Source organism: Ranitomeya imitator, chromosome 1 (genome assembly GCF_032444005.1).
Source record: "Ranitomeya imitator isolate aRanImi1 chromosome 1, aRanImi1.pri, whole genome shotgun sequence".
Taxonomy (NCBI): domain Eukaryota; kingdom Metazoa; phylum Chordata; class Amphibia; order Anura; family Dendrobatidae; genus Ranitomeya; species Ranitomeya imitator.
In genome coordinates this window covers 697,035,918-697,048,759 of record NC_091282.1, presented here as the reverse complement: position 1 = coordinate 697,048,759, position 12,842 = coordinate 697,035,918, and the positions used below count along the sequence as shown (strand labels likewise).

At 45.7% G+C, this 12,842-nt stretch overlaps 1 protein-coding gene across 12 annotated transcripts in view; it reads right to left on the bottom strand.

The window, feature by feature from the left end:
• The window catches only part of NUMB (NUMB endocytic adaptor protein), a 152,276-nt gene that overhangs the window by 73,304 nt on the left and 66,130 nt on the right, over positions 1-12,842 (bottom strand). For 9 of the 12 annotated variants that reach the window (XM_069730943.1, XM_069731030.1, XM_069730994.1 and 6 more), the window contains exon 2: positions 762-798. The exons of the other annotated variants lie outside the window; for them this stretch is intronic. The gene's annotated coding sequence lies outside the window, so the exon portion shown is untranslated. The remainder of the gene's footprint in view (positions 1-761; positions 799-12,842) is intronic. 12 annotated transcript variants of the gene reach the window in all.

The window sequence follows — 12,842 nt, the reverse complement described above, 5'->3', positions numbered from 1 at the left end:
GAGATGACACACGTATATACTATATATAGAAGGAGATGACATACAGGTATATACTATATATAGGAGGAGATGACATACACGTATATACTATATATAGGAGGAGATGACATACAGGTATATACTATATATAGGAGGAGATGACATACAGGTATATACTATATATAGGAGGAGATGACATACAGGTATATAATATATACAGGGGAGATGACAGCAGGTATATACTATATACAGGGGAGATGACAAACAGGTATATACTATATACAGGAGATGACATACAGGTGTATACTATATATAAGGGAGATGACAAACATGTATATACTGAGGTGAAAATGAGAGGTGTGAGGTGAAAATGAAAAGGAGTGAGGGAAAATAGTGTAGTGATCGGAAAATGACAGATGTGAGGTCGAAATGACAAGTGTTAGGGGGGAATGAGAGGAGTGAGGGAGAAAAAGAGATGTGAGGGGGAAAATTAAAGATGTGATTGGGAAAATGAGAGGCGTGATGGGAAAATAAGAGAAGTGACGTGCTATAACTAACCACAGATATTTACTATGCCCAGGCAACGCCGGGCTCTTCAGCTAGTCTAAAATAAAAAACAAAAAAACAAAACATCCCTGATGTGGACCAAGTGCACCCCATTTGCTCTCACACAGCAGTGCCATCTATTACTACTCGGCAAGAACATGAACTAAAGTGTAATCTATGATCATGTACAGATTATCAGCTGATGTGAATACAAAGCGTAGAAAGAACTTCTATACCTCTGTGGATTGCCTTGTTATCACAGCTTCTCTTATCCTGTAAGGAAGAAAATGGAAAACATTTCAGCAATATATAAAAAGGGAGTTCATAAATACATACATTAGAGTTTATTACCATAACAAAAGGTTTAAAAGGTGAACGATACATACATAAGCTAAGCACTCAACAACAAGTGGCAGTTCAACAACCTTTCCTTTTGTTTTCAGGAGAAAGTTACTGGCTGGCATCGGCTTTCTCCTCTGCCCTCATGGTAGAGGACCAGCGGCTGCCTATACCCACCGCAAATGGGGGATGGGGAGCCAGTGGTGGCCGTCTGTTACCCGCCGTATATGGGGTGAGATTATATTCAGGGGCGGATTATCAGAGGGTCAATATGGGCGGTAGCCCAGGGCCCAGCGGTCTGGGGGGGCCCTGGGCTACCGCACAGATTGACCCTCTGATGATCATCTGTGAATGCCGCTGCCGGCGGCCGCCGCCGGCATTTATGTGCCCCTGCCGTAACCGGTGGGCAGAGAGAGGGGGGCCGCATCGGGCCCCTTCTCATCTGCTCACCGGGCCCCTTCCGGCGCTGCGGCGTTTTCCTATTGATGTGCAGGCACGCGCCCGCACGTCAATAGTTAACAACAGCCGCCAGCCAATTGGAGGCTGGCGGCTGATGTCGGCCGCAGGCGCACACGTCGCCGGCGTCTGACGTCATTGTCAGTCGCCGGCGAGTGTGCTCTGTTGGAGGGAGCTCGTCGCTGGAGCGAGGACAGGTGAGGAGACTTTTTTTTTTTTTATAACGGTGGACACACTGAGGGCAATGCTGGAGGACACTGGGGCAGATTGCTGGAGGACACTGGGGCAGATTGCTGGAGGACACTGGGGCAGATTGCTGGAGGACACTGGGGGAAATGCTGGACATACTGGGGCAGATTGCTGGACACACTGGTGGTAATATTCTGGACACTGTCTGGGGGCAATGCTGGACACTGTCTGGGGGCAATATGCTGGACACACTGGGGGCAATATGCTGGACACACTGGGGCAGATTGCTGGACACACTGGGGCAGATTGCTGGACACACTGGGGCAGATTGCTGGACACACTGGGGCAGATTGCTGGACACACTGGGGCAGATTGCTGGACACACTGGGGCAGATTGCTGGACACACTGGGGCAGATTGCTGGACACACTGGGGCAGATTGCTGGACACACTGTCTGGGGGCAATGCTGGACACACTGGGGGCAATATGCTGGAGACACTGGGGCAGATTGCTGGACACTGGGGCAATATGCTGGACATACTGGGGCAGATTGCTGGACACAATGGGGGCAGGACTGGAGGCATGGGCAGAATGTAGACACGGGGCATGATTGGAGACACGGGGCAGAATTAAAGACATGGGGCAGGATTGGATCATGGGGCAGGATGGATACGATGGAGACATATGGGGCAGGATGTGGAGATCATATGGGGTAGAATGGATACTCATGAGGGCAGGATGCGAGAACATATGGCTGGAGCCAGGAATGAGACACACGGGGCCAGGATGTGGAATATTATTACCATAGGGGCTAATTAAGGGATATTATTACTGCAGTGATGTATTTATTTTATTTTTTGAGTATACTGTTTTAAATGGGGGTCGGTCCTGTTACTGTGCAGAGTGACACTATATCGCCTTTTTTTCTTCATGTGGTGTAATGTAGAAGTTGTGAAAAATTAAGTAATGTGTTCTGCAAGCGGAGCTCGAGATAACTGTTATTTCCTGCAGAAACGAGTCCTGGCTGGAAGAAATGATGGCGGTCTGTGCTGGCTGAAAGATGAAGGACTTCACCTAGAGACGTCACTGGTGAGTCAGTGTTACCTATACACTGACACTATACACTGTATACTATATAGAGCTCCTGTGTATAATACCACCAGTGATCTCTGTATTACCTCTACACAGACACTGCATACTAAGTACAGATCTCCTGTGAATACTGGCACTTATGGTGATAGTATTGTGTTGTTGTTTTTTACTGATCAGTATTGTAGTATTCAGTCACTATGTGGTGGTAATATGTGGTCTGGAAATGGTGTTGTGGTATTTGTCCCTTGTATGTGATATTTGGTCACCAAGTGGTGGTAATATGTGGTCTTGACATGGTGCGGTGGTATTTGTTCCTTGTATGTGATATTATTCGATCACTGTGGTTGTAATTTGTGGTCTGGTCATGGCGCGGTGGTATTTGTTCCTTTTATGTGATATTATTCGATCACTGAGGTTGTAATTTGTGGTCTGGTCATGGTGCGGTGGTATTTGTTCCTTGTATGTGATATTATTGGTCAAAATATACCTAAATTGTATTGCAGATTCTAACAAATATTTAATAGGTTACAGTAGAGTAGGGCCCGGCCATTTTTCTGGAATAATCTGGTTCGGGTATATCATGACCCCCGTCACATGACCGGGGGGGGGAGGCTCACAGTGTCTGAACAGCCCAGGGCCCTGGCTACCCTTAATCCACCCCTGATTATATTATATTCCTAAGAGGTACTTCAAAGCTGATCACCAAGCAAAATGGACCACCTATGAACTTAGGGATTGTCCAACAATGGTGGAATTCTTGGCAACCATTACTGCTTGCCGAGTCATAACAATGTGCAAATTAAAACGTAGTTGTGATTTGGCAAACTGCAATATTTGCTATAAAATCCACCAGGCCTAGACAATCCCTTTAAAATATACCGAAAAACAGGATGGCCTAAAGACCAAAGATACCCGACATGATCAAACCTTCATGTTAGGTAATGACTTGTTTTTAAAATGTTTGTGATACTATAGTAGATGTTCTTTTTGGAGGAGACTTAATTTATACATTTTTCCTGAAGTATTGCCTGTATGACTGCCTGCATCAGGTGTGTAGAGGCGTCAAGAAGAGTATCTCACCCAAGGAGCCCGAATTTCACCAAATACAGATAATGCTTATTTTTCAGCCATGTAATAAAACATCATTGCGTATGCAGCCCAGAGAAAGGATGAGGCCATCGATGCATATTAAAGGGATGTGAAAGATGACACCAGAGAGATCACACAGAATCCCACCGCTGCCACCACATGTGATGAACCCACACCTCGCCACCCACCTGACATCATCATTAAGTCAAATGGATTACGTAATGTGGTCTCCCCACCTTCACCAACGTGACATTCCGCACCCCCTGGGGACACGCAAGGTAAACCTGGTATAGTTTTTAAAAGACGCCTTCTGTCCACTCGGGCCCAGGGAAGTACGGGGAGTGAGGATGTGGCCCATGCAGCCATTGACGTGGCACCACACTCGCTCACAACCTAATGCTGTAGATAAACCCCCCCCCCCCCCCCCCCCGCATCTAACCTGAAAGATAGGAAAAATAACTTATGCTCACCCCGGGGTGGGGGGGGGGGTGGGGGGGTCCGGTCCGATAGATGTCGCAGGCCCGGCGCCTCCCATTTTCTTGCGATGCCGCCCTCCTGCTTGCTTGACAGGCTCCCCGGCATTGCGCTCCGGTGCAGGCGTACTTATTTACCCTGCTGAGGGCAGAGCAAAGTACTGCAGTGACCTTTCCCACCACCTGCGCACTGCAGTACTTTGCTCTGCCCTCAACAAGGTAAATAAGTACACCTGCACCGGAGCGCGGTGCCAAAGAGTGATGAAGAAGCAGGAGGGCGTCGTTGCAAGAAGAAGGGAGGCACTGGATCCGGACCTGCGACATCCATCGGACCGGACTGACCAGATTGCGAGTGAAATAAGTTATTTTTCTTATCTTTCAGGTCAGATTAGGGGCTTATATACAACATTATAGAATGCTGTAGATAAGCCCTGAAAGGCGGTGGCCGCATTTTATATCGGCCAAACCTGGTGACCGTTTCCCTTTAAAATCCCTAGTTAGACCGCACATGGAGTACTGTGTCCAGTTTTGGGCACCGGTGCTCAGGAAGGATATAATGGAACTAGAGAGAGTACAAAGGAGGGCAACAAAATTAATAAAGGGGATGGGAGAACTACAATACCCAGATAGATTAGCGAAATTAGGATTATTTAGTCTAGAAAAAAGACGACTGAGGGGCGATCTAATAACCATGTATAAGTATATAAGGGGACAATACAAATATCTCGCTGAGGATCTGTTTATACCAAGGAAGGTGACGGGCACAAGGGGGCATTCTTTGCGTCTGGAGGAGAGAAGGTTTTTCCACCAACATAGAAGAGGATTCTTTACTGTTAGGGCAGTGAGAATCTGGAATTGCTTGCCTGAGGAGGTGGTGATGGCGAACTCAGTCGAGGGGTTCAAGAGAGGCCTGGATGTCTTCCTGGAGCAGAACAATATTGTATCATACAATTATTAGGTTCTGTAGAAGGACGTAGATCTGGGGATTTATTATGATGGAATATAGGCTGAACTGGATGGACAAATGTCTTTTTTCGGCCTTACTAACTATGTTACTATGAGTTATGACCCACTTGGATGTATTTGATGAGACTGGAGCAGGTCAGTGGCTACTGATCAGCTGCAGCATTCACGTGACACTAATTATTTATACATACTGGGACCATTAATAAAGTGTTTTCCAATGGTGGAGAACCTACGGTATTTAACCATGCATTTGTATTGCCCATGGCCATTTAATTCTTATTTAGTTAACCAGTTATTGACTAAAACAATATTTTGCTCAGAATAGAAGAAAAACAAACAAAAACAAAAAAAAAAAAAACTTACAGCACCAAAAATGATCAAGGCAAAAACAATAAAAGACGATATGCCATTCTGCAGAAACACAATGCATGGCATGACAAGGACCAAACTTTCTCTTCAAGGTAACAGTAATTATCACCAGTTAATAAAGCAACAGTTTCCATAGATCGTTATTCATAGGGCACCAGGGTGCCTTAAGGTCATCCATACATACAGACTCATGCCAAGACCTTGGGCATATGACAGCTTGGATAGAAAGCAGAAGTCACTGACAGTGAAATCAACAAGAGAGTCAATGAGCCGAAAACATGTCCTTAAAAAGACAATATAAAATGAACCATGCCAAGTGATGGTACAAACAATCGCCAGGGCATCGTAAATACTATCACCACTTCTGTTCTTAAATGCTGGCACAAACCAATGCTGCAAAAAAACAAAACAAAAAAAAAAAAAAACACCTCATGTCAAGAAGTCATGATTCAGCAATCACAACCACAGACCGATGCAGTGCAAGAAGCTCGTCAGTTCCTGTGTTTAAGCTCAGACATTTCGCAAGCTGTGAACAAAGTGCAAGACTAATCTCCAGACAACCGATGTTTTACAAGTCTGTTACTGTATCCTTCCGCTGTGACCGAGGAGTAGAGGTTTTCACCGCACGAACATTTCAAATCACCACTTTATTACCTAAAAAAAAATTATCAGAAAGTCACACCCAAATGTGGAAAAATATAAAAATAAAAACAAATTGTATGTTTAATTTATGTACAAATCAGCAAGCAAAATATTGCAGCAAATACTAAAAAAGGAGACTCAAGAGTCCTGAAAACTTTCGGTTTTAGCAAATATCTACCCCAGTGGTACTTCAAAGTTTGTGATGTGAACCCGTCAGAATCTTCCATATTTTTTTGACCAAAAGTGTCCTAAAATTACATAATTTCACACAAGTTCTTAAAAATAAGATTTTTAGCCAATTCCTCCCTACAAAACAGCTTCATCTCTTGTGCTGGTTGCTTTTCTTTCATGAACTGCTCATGTCTGAAAGTTTCACAACATTTCTATAGGATTAAGGTCAAGACTGACTTTGCCGTTCCAAAAACGTAACTTTTGTAGAACGACTTGAACTTTGGGTCGTTGTCTTGCTGCATGACCAACATACTCTTTATATTCAGCTCATGTATAGAGGTCATAACATTTTCCTTTAGAATTTACTGATTGAACAAAGAATTCAGAATTAAATCACATCAATTGGCCCTGGGACAGCAAAACAGGCCAAAATCACAATACTACAGCCATGTTTCATAGATGCCATTTTCTCCAAATACTGTATACTGCTTTTCATTCAGGCCACAAATCTCTATTTTGGTTGCATCAATCCACAAGAAAATTCTTTAATAACCTTCATATGACCCAAGGGATCCCTAATCCTAGCTCCACGGCCTGGATGCAACTGCATCTTACTGATAGGGAGGATCTCTATAGAGGAGCCTACTGCCCTATATTACACAGATATGTTATGGATTTCAGTTGGCACTGCAAGGTTTCATTTTCGCTTGCTGCACAATGCAAATCCTCTTGTTTGGATCATACGGTTTTATAACAGAAATGAAAAAAAAACAAAACAAACACTTCAAGGGCTCTCTCACGAATAATCCCACACCAACACTGTAGCATAGTAGAGGATTTAGTGTTGTTCAGGGTTAAAGAACCGTGTGGCAAGAAATATTGTGTGATATAAAGTAAGAATGGATCCAACAAGAATATTGAACACTAGATGGTGGCCCGATTCTAACGAATCGGGTATTCTAGAATATGCATGTCCACGGAGTATATTGCACAGCCCACGGAGTATATTGCACAGCCCACAGAGTATATTGCACAGCCCACAGAGTATATTGCACAGCCCACAGAGTATATTGCACAGCCCACAGAGTATATTGCACAGCCCACAGAGTATATTGCACAGCCCACAGAGTATATTGCACAGCCCACAGAGTATATTGCACAGCCCACAGAGTATATTGCACAGCCCACAGAGTATATTGCACAGCCCACAGAGTATATTGCACAGCCCACAGAGTATATTGCACAGCCCACAGAGTATATTGCACAGCCCACAGAGTATATTGCACAGCCCACAGAGTATATTGCACAGCCCACAGAGTATATTGCACAGCCCACAGAGTATATTGCACAGCCCACAGAGTATATTGCACAGCCCACAGAGTATATTGCACAGCCCACAGAGTATATTGCACAGCCCACAGAGTATATTGCACAGCCCACAGAGTATATTGCACAGCCCACAGAGTATATTGCACAGCCCACAGAGTATATTGCACAGCCCACAGAGTATATTGCACAGCCCACAGAGTATATTGCACAGCCCACAGAGTATATTGCACAGCCCACAGAGTATATTGCACAGCCCACAGAGTATATTGCACAGCCCACAGAGTATATTGCACAGCCCACAGAGTATATTGCACAGCCCACAGAGTATATTGCACAGCCCACAGAGTATATTGCACAGCCCACAGAGTATATTGCACAGCCCACAGAGTATATTGCACAGCCCACAGAGTATATTGCACAGCCCACAGAGTATATTGCACAGCCCACAGAGTATATTGCACAGCCCACAGAGTATATTGCACAGCCCACAGAGTATATTGCACAGCCCACAGAGTATATTGCACAGCCCACAGAGTATATTGCACAGCCCACAGAGTATATTGCACAGCCCACAGAGTATATTGCACAGCCCACAGAGTATATTGCACAGCCCACAGAGTATATTGCACAGCCCACAGAGTATATTGCACAGCCCACAGAGTATATTGCACAGCCCACAGAGTATATTGCACAGCCCACAGAGTATATTGCACAGCCCACAGAGTATATTGCACAGCCCACAGAGTATATTGCACAGCCCACAGAGTATATTGCACAGCCCACAGAGTATATTGCACAGCCCACAGAGTATATTGCACAGCCCACAGAGTATATTGCACAGCCCACAGAGTATATTGCACAGCCCACAGAGTATATTGCACAGCCCACAGAGTATATTGCACAGCCCACAGAGTATATTGCACAGCCCACAGAGTATATTGCACAGCCCACAGAGTATATTGCACAGCCCACAGAGTATATTGCACAGCCCACAGAGTATATTGCACAGCCCACAGAGTATATTGCACAGCCCACAGAGTATACAGCACAGAGCCACAGAGTATATTGCACAGAGCCACAGAGTATATTGCACAGCCCACAGAGTATATTGCACAGCCCACAGAGTATATTGCACAGCCCACAGAGTATATTGCACAGCCCACAGAGTATACAGCACAGAGCCACGTAGTATACAGCACAGACACGTAGTATACTGCCCAGTCACGTAGTATATTGGCCAGTCACATAGTATATTGGCCAGTCACATAGTATATTGGCCAGCCACGTATGTAACAGGTTAAAAAATAAAAAAACATATACTCACCTTCCGAGGGCCCATTGTAGTCCTGTCGCCTGTGTGCGGTGCACGCGGCAGCTTCCGGTCCCAGGGTTGGAATGAGCGCAGGACCTGTGATGACATCGCGGTCACATGACCGTGACGTCATGGCAGGTCCTTCTCGCATAGCATCCTTAGCACCGGAACCTGCCGCTTGCACTGCCGAGGACAGCGAGACGTCGGAGGGTGAGAATAACGTTTTTTTTTAATTATTTGTAACATTAGATCTTTTTACTATTGAAAAGTCGGTCACACAGGGTTAATAGCTGCGTAACCGGAGTGCGTTACACCGCGCTCCGGTAACGCTGGCATTAACCCTGTGTGAGGGCTGACTGGATGACTGGAGGGGAGTATGGTGCGGCACTGACTGCGGGGAGGAAAGAGCGGCCACATTGCCGCGGGACTGTGGCCGTCGGCTGATTGGTCGTGGCAATGGTCGTGGGCGTTTTGCCACGACCAATCAGCGGCTTGGGATTCCATGATAGACAGAGGCCGCGACCAATGAATATCCGTGACAGACAGACAGAAGGACAAACGGAAGTGATCCTTGCCGGCCCTACTCCAAACCCTTTGTAATCTGTGTAAACACAGACAGCTCTCCAGCGACCAACGATGCCGAAGTCCCCGGGTAACCAGGGTAAACATTGTTGTGCTTCCGGCTGGCCGGCGCTCACAGCCTGTGCAGGACAGCAGAGCGCCGTGGGACAGACACCGGAATGTAAGTATGTAGTGTTTGTCTTTTTTTACGTTTACGCTGGTAACCAGGGTAAACATCGGGTTACTAAGCGCGGCCCTGCGCTTAGTAACCCGATGTTTACCCTGGTCACCAGTGAAGACATCGCTGAATCGGCGTCACACACGCCAATTCAGCGATGTCTGCGGGAGTCCAGCGACGAAATAAAGTGCTGGCCTTCTAGCTCCGACCAACGATGTCACAGCAGTATCCTGATCGCTGCTTCCTGTCAAACTGAACGATATCGCTGCAACGTCACGGATCGCTAGCGATATCATTCAGTGTGACGGTACCTTTAGTCCCTGCTAAGGATTTGTGTTTTGTGATAACATTGTGAAACAATATAAAACTATTAAATTACAATGTTTGTCCAAAAAAGGGAAAGGAAAATGCAGAAAAAACAGACTCCACCATGATAAAGAAGTCAATTTGTCACCAAGTTAACACAAATTGTACAATCCTCAGCCCAGTTATAGTGGCAGAGAGGCTTCTTTCTAACACTGTTATACGTTGTATGTACTGTATGTTTGTGGTTTGTTTGTTTTTTCACATTCAACTAATTAGCCGGATGATGGGACTACTACTGTCCCATCATTGGCTAATGTCTCAATCACTGTCACTGTGGCAGGCATTGCCCGATGGGACTTGTTGTCCCATCGGACGATACACACACCCGGCAGCCCCGCACAGACACCACCCGCACACAGACACGCACAGTCACCACCCACACACACACCGTCCCCCCCCCCCCCTCCCAATCTGCAGCGTTTCACCCGCAGCTAAACCGCAGATCTTTTTTACATCTGCGGTTTTGCTGCGGATGTGCCCGACTCAATGCAAGTCAACGGGTGAAGAAACGCTGCAGATCCACACAAAGAATTGACATGCTGTGGAAAAAAAAAAACAATGCTGCGTTTCCGCGTGTTTTTTTCTGCAGCATGTGAACTGTGGATTTGGTTTTCCTTAGGTTTACATGGTACTGTAAACCACATGGGAAACTGCTGCAGATCCGCAGCGTCAAAAACGCTGCGGATCCGTGGTAAAAACCGCAACGTTTGAACATGGCCTAAAGAATTGACATGCTGCGGGAAATAAACAGCAGCGTTTCCGCGCGGTATTTTCCTCATCATGGGCACTGCGGATTTGGTTTTCCATATGTTTACATGGTACTGTAAACCGGATGGAAAACTGCTGCGAATCCGCAGTGTCCAATCAGCTGCGCACATACCCTAAGGGTAGGTCGATGATAAAATAAAAAGGATATCAAATACCTTGTATAAATCCCGGAACACTCCCTCACTGCGGAGATATACACATTTATTCCTTTTGGAGCGTAATAAGTGAAATCTCTGCTTTGTAATCCAACTGGGAGTTTCTTCAGAGTCTTCTCTGGGGGGCATGTCCTTAACACCACCCCCCCCCACCCCCCCCCCCCCCCCAGATGCTGCCAATCACAGCTCAGCAGCATCTGAAACGAATAGACCTGCTGAACTGTGATTGGCAGCATCTGGAAAGGAGGGGTGAAAGCACAAACCCTTAGGCCTCTTTCACACATCGGATTTTTGCCAGTCACAATCGGTCTTTAGAAAAAAACAGATCCAGCAAATGTTGCTGCTGATTCCGTTTTTTTTTTTTTTTAGACTTGTTCACTAAATTCTAAAACTGACCTGTCATTATGATTCTCCAGGTCATTACGAGTTCATAAACACCTAACATGACTAGGTTATTTTTTATCTAAGTGGTGAAAAACAAATTCCAAAACTTTGCTATAAAAAAAAAAAAAAATAAATAAAAATTGCACCATTTTCCAATACCGGTAGCGTCTCAATTTTTCGTGATCTGGGGTCAGGTGAGGGCTTATTTTCTGCGTGCTGAGCTGGCGTTTTTAATGATAGCATTTCGGTGCAGATGCGTTCTTTTGATCGCCCGTTATTGCGTTTTAATGCAATGTCGCGGCGACCAAAAAAACGTAATTCTTGCGTTTCAATTTTTTTTTCTCGCTACGCTGTTTAGCAATCAGGTTAATGTTTTTTTTATTGATAAGAGCGGGCGATTCTGAACGCAGCGATAACAAATATGTGTAGGTTTGATTTTTTTATTGATTTATTTTGAATGGGGCGAAAGAGGGGTGATTTAAACTTTTATATTTTTTTAAAATTTTCTCTTTTTTTTTTTCACTTTTGCCATGCTTCAATAGCCTCCATTGGAGGCTAGAAGCTGGCACAACGCGATCGGCTCTGCTACATAGCAGTGATCAGCAGAATTGCAGGTGTGCTGTGAGCGCCAACCACAGGGTGGCACTCACAGCTATCCGGGATCAGTAACCATAGCGGTCTCTAGGACCTCTATGGTTACTCTGCAGAAGCATCGCTGACCCCCGATCATGTGACGGGGGTCAGCGATGCTCTCATTTCCGGCCGCAAGCGCCTGTTAAATGCCGCTGTCAGCGTTTGACAGCGGAATTTAACTAGTTAATAGCGGCGAGTGAATCGCGATTTCACCCGCCACTATTGTGGGCACAAGTCAGCTGTTCAAAACAGCTGACCTGTCCCGGCTTTGATGCGGGCTCACCGCCGGAGCCCACATCAAAGCGGGGGTTCTGACCTCAGACATACTATCCCGTCCGAGGTCAGAAAGGAGTTAAATTCCTACGACAGGCGCTTCGAGGGATCAGTCATAAAAACGGATCCAGTGCATCAGTTTTTTACATTCTGCGCAGGATCTGTCTTTTCAACACTTTGACGGATTGTGGCAGCACGGTGGCGCAGTGGTTAGCACAGCAGCCTTGCAGCGCTGGGGTCCTGGGTTCTAATCCCACCCAGGACAACATCTGCAAAGAGTTTGTATGTTCTGTCCGTGTTTGCGTGGGTTTCCTCCGGGTTCTCCGGTTTCCTCCCACATTCCAAAGACATACAGATAGGGAATCTAGATTGTGAGCCCCATCGGGGACAGTGATGATAATGTGTGCAAAACTGTAAAGCGCTGCGGAATATGCTAGCGCTATATAAAAATAAAGATTATTATTATTATTGTGACCGATTCTAAAAAACTGATGTGTGAAAGAAGCCTAGGCTAGTCCATAGCAACCTTTTTGGTCTCCGGTCGAAAAAGCCCGTAGCGCCGGATCCGGCGC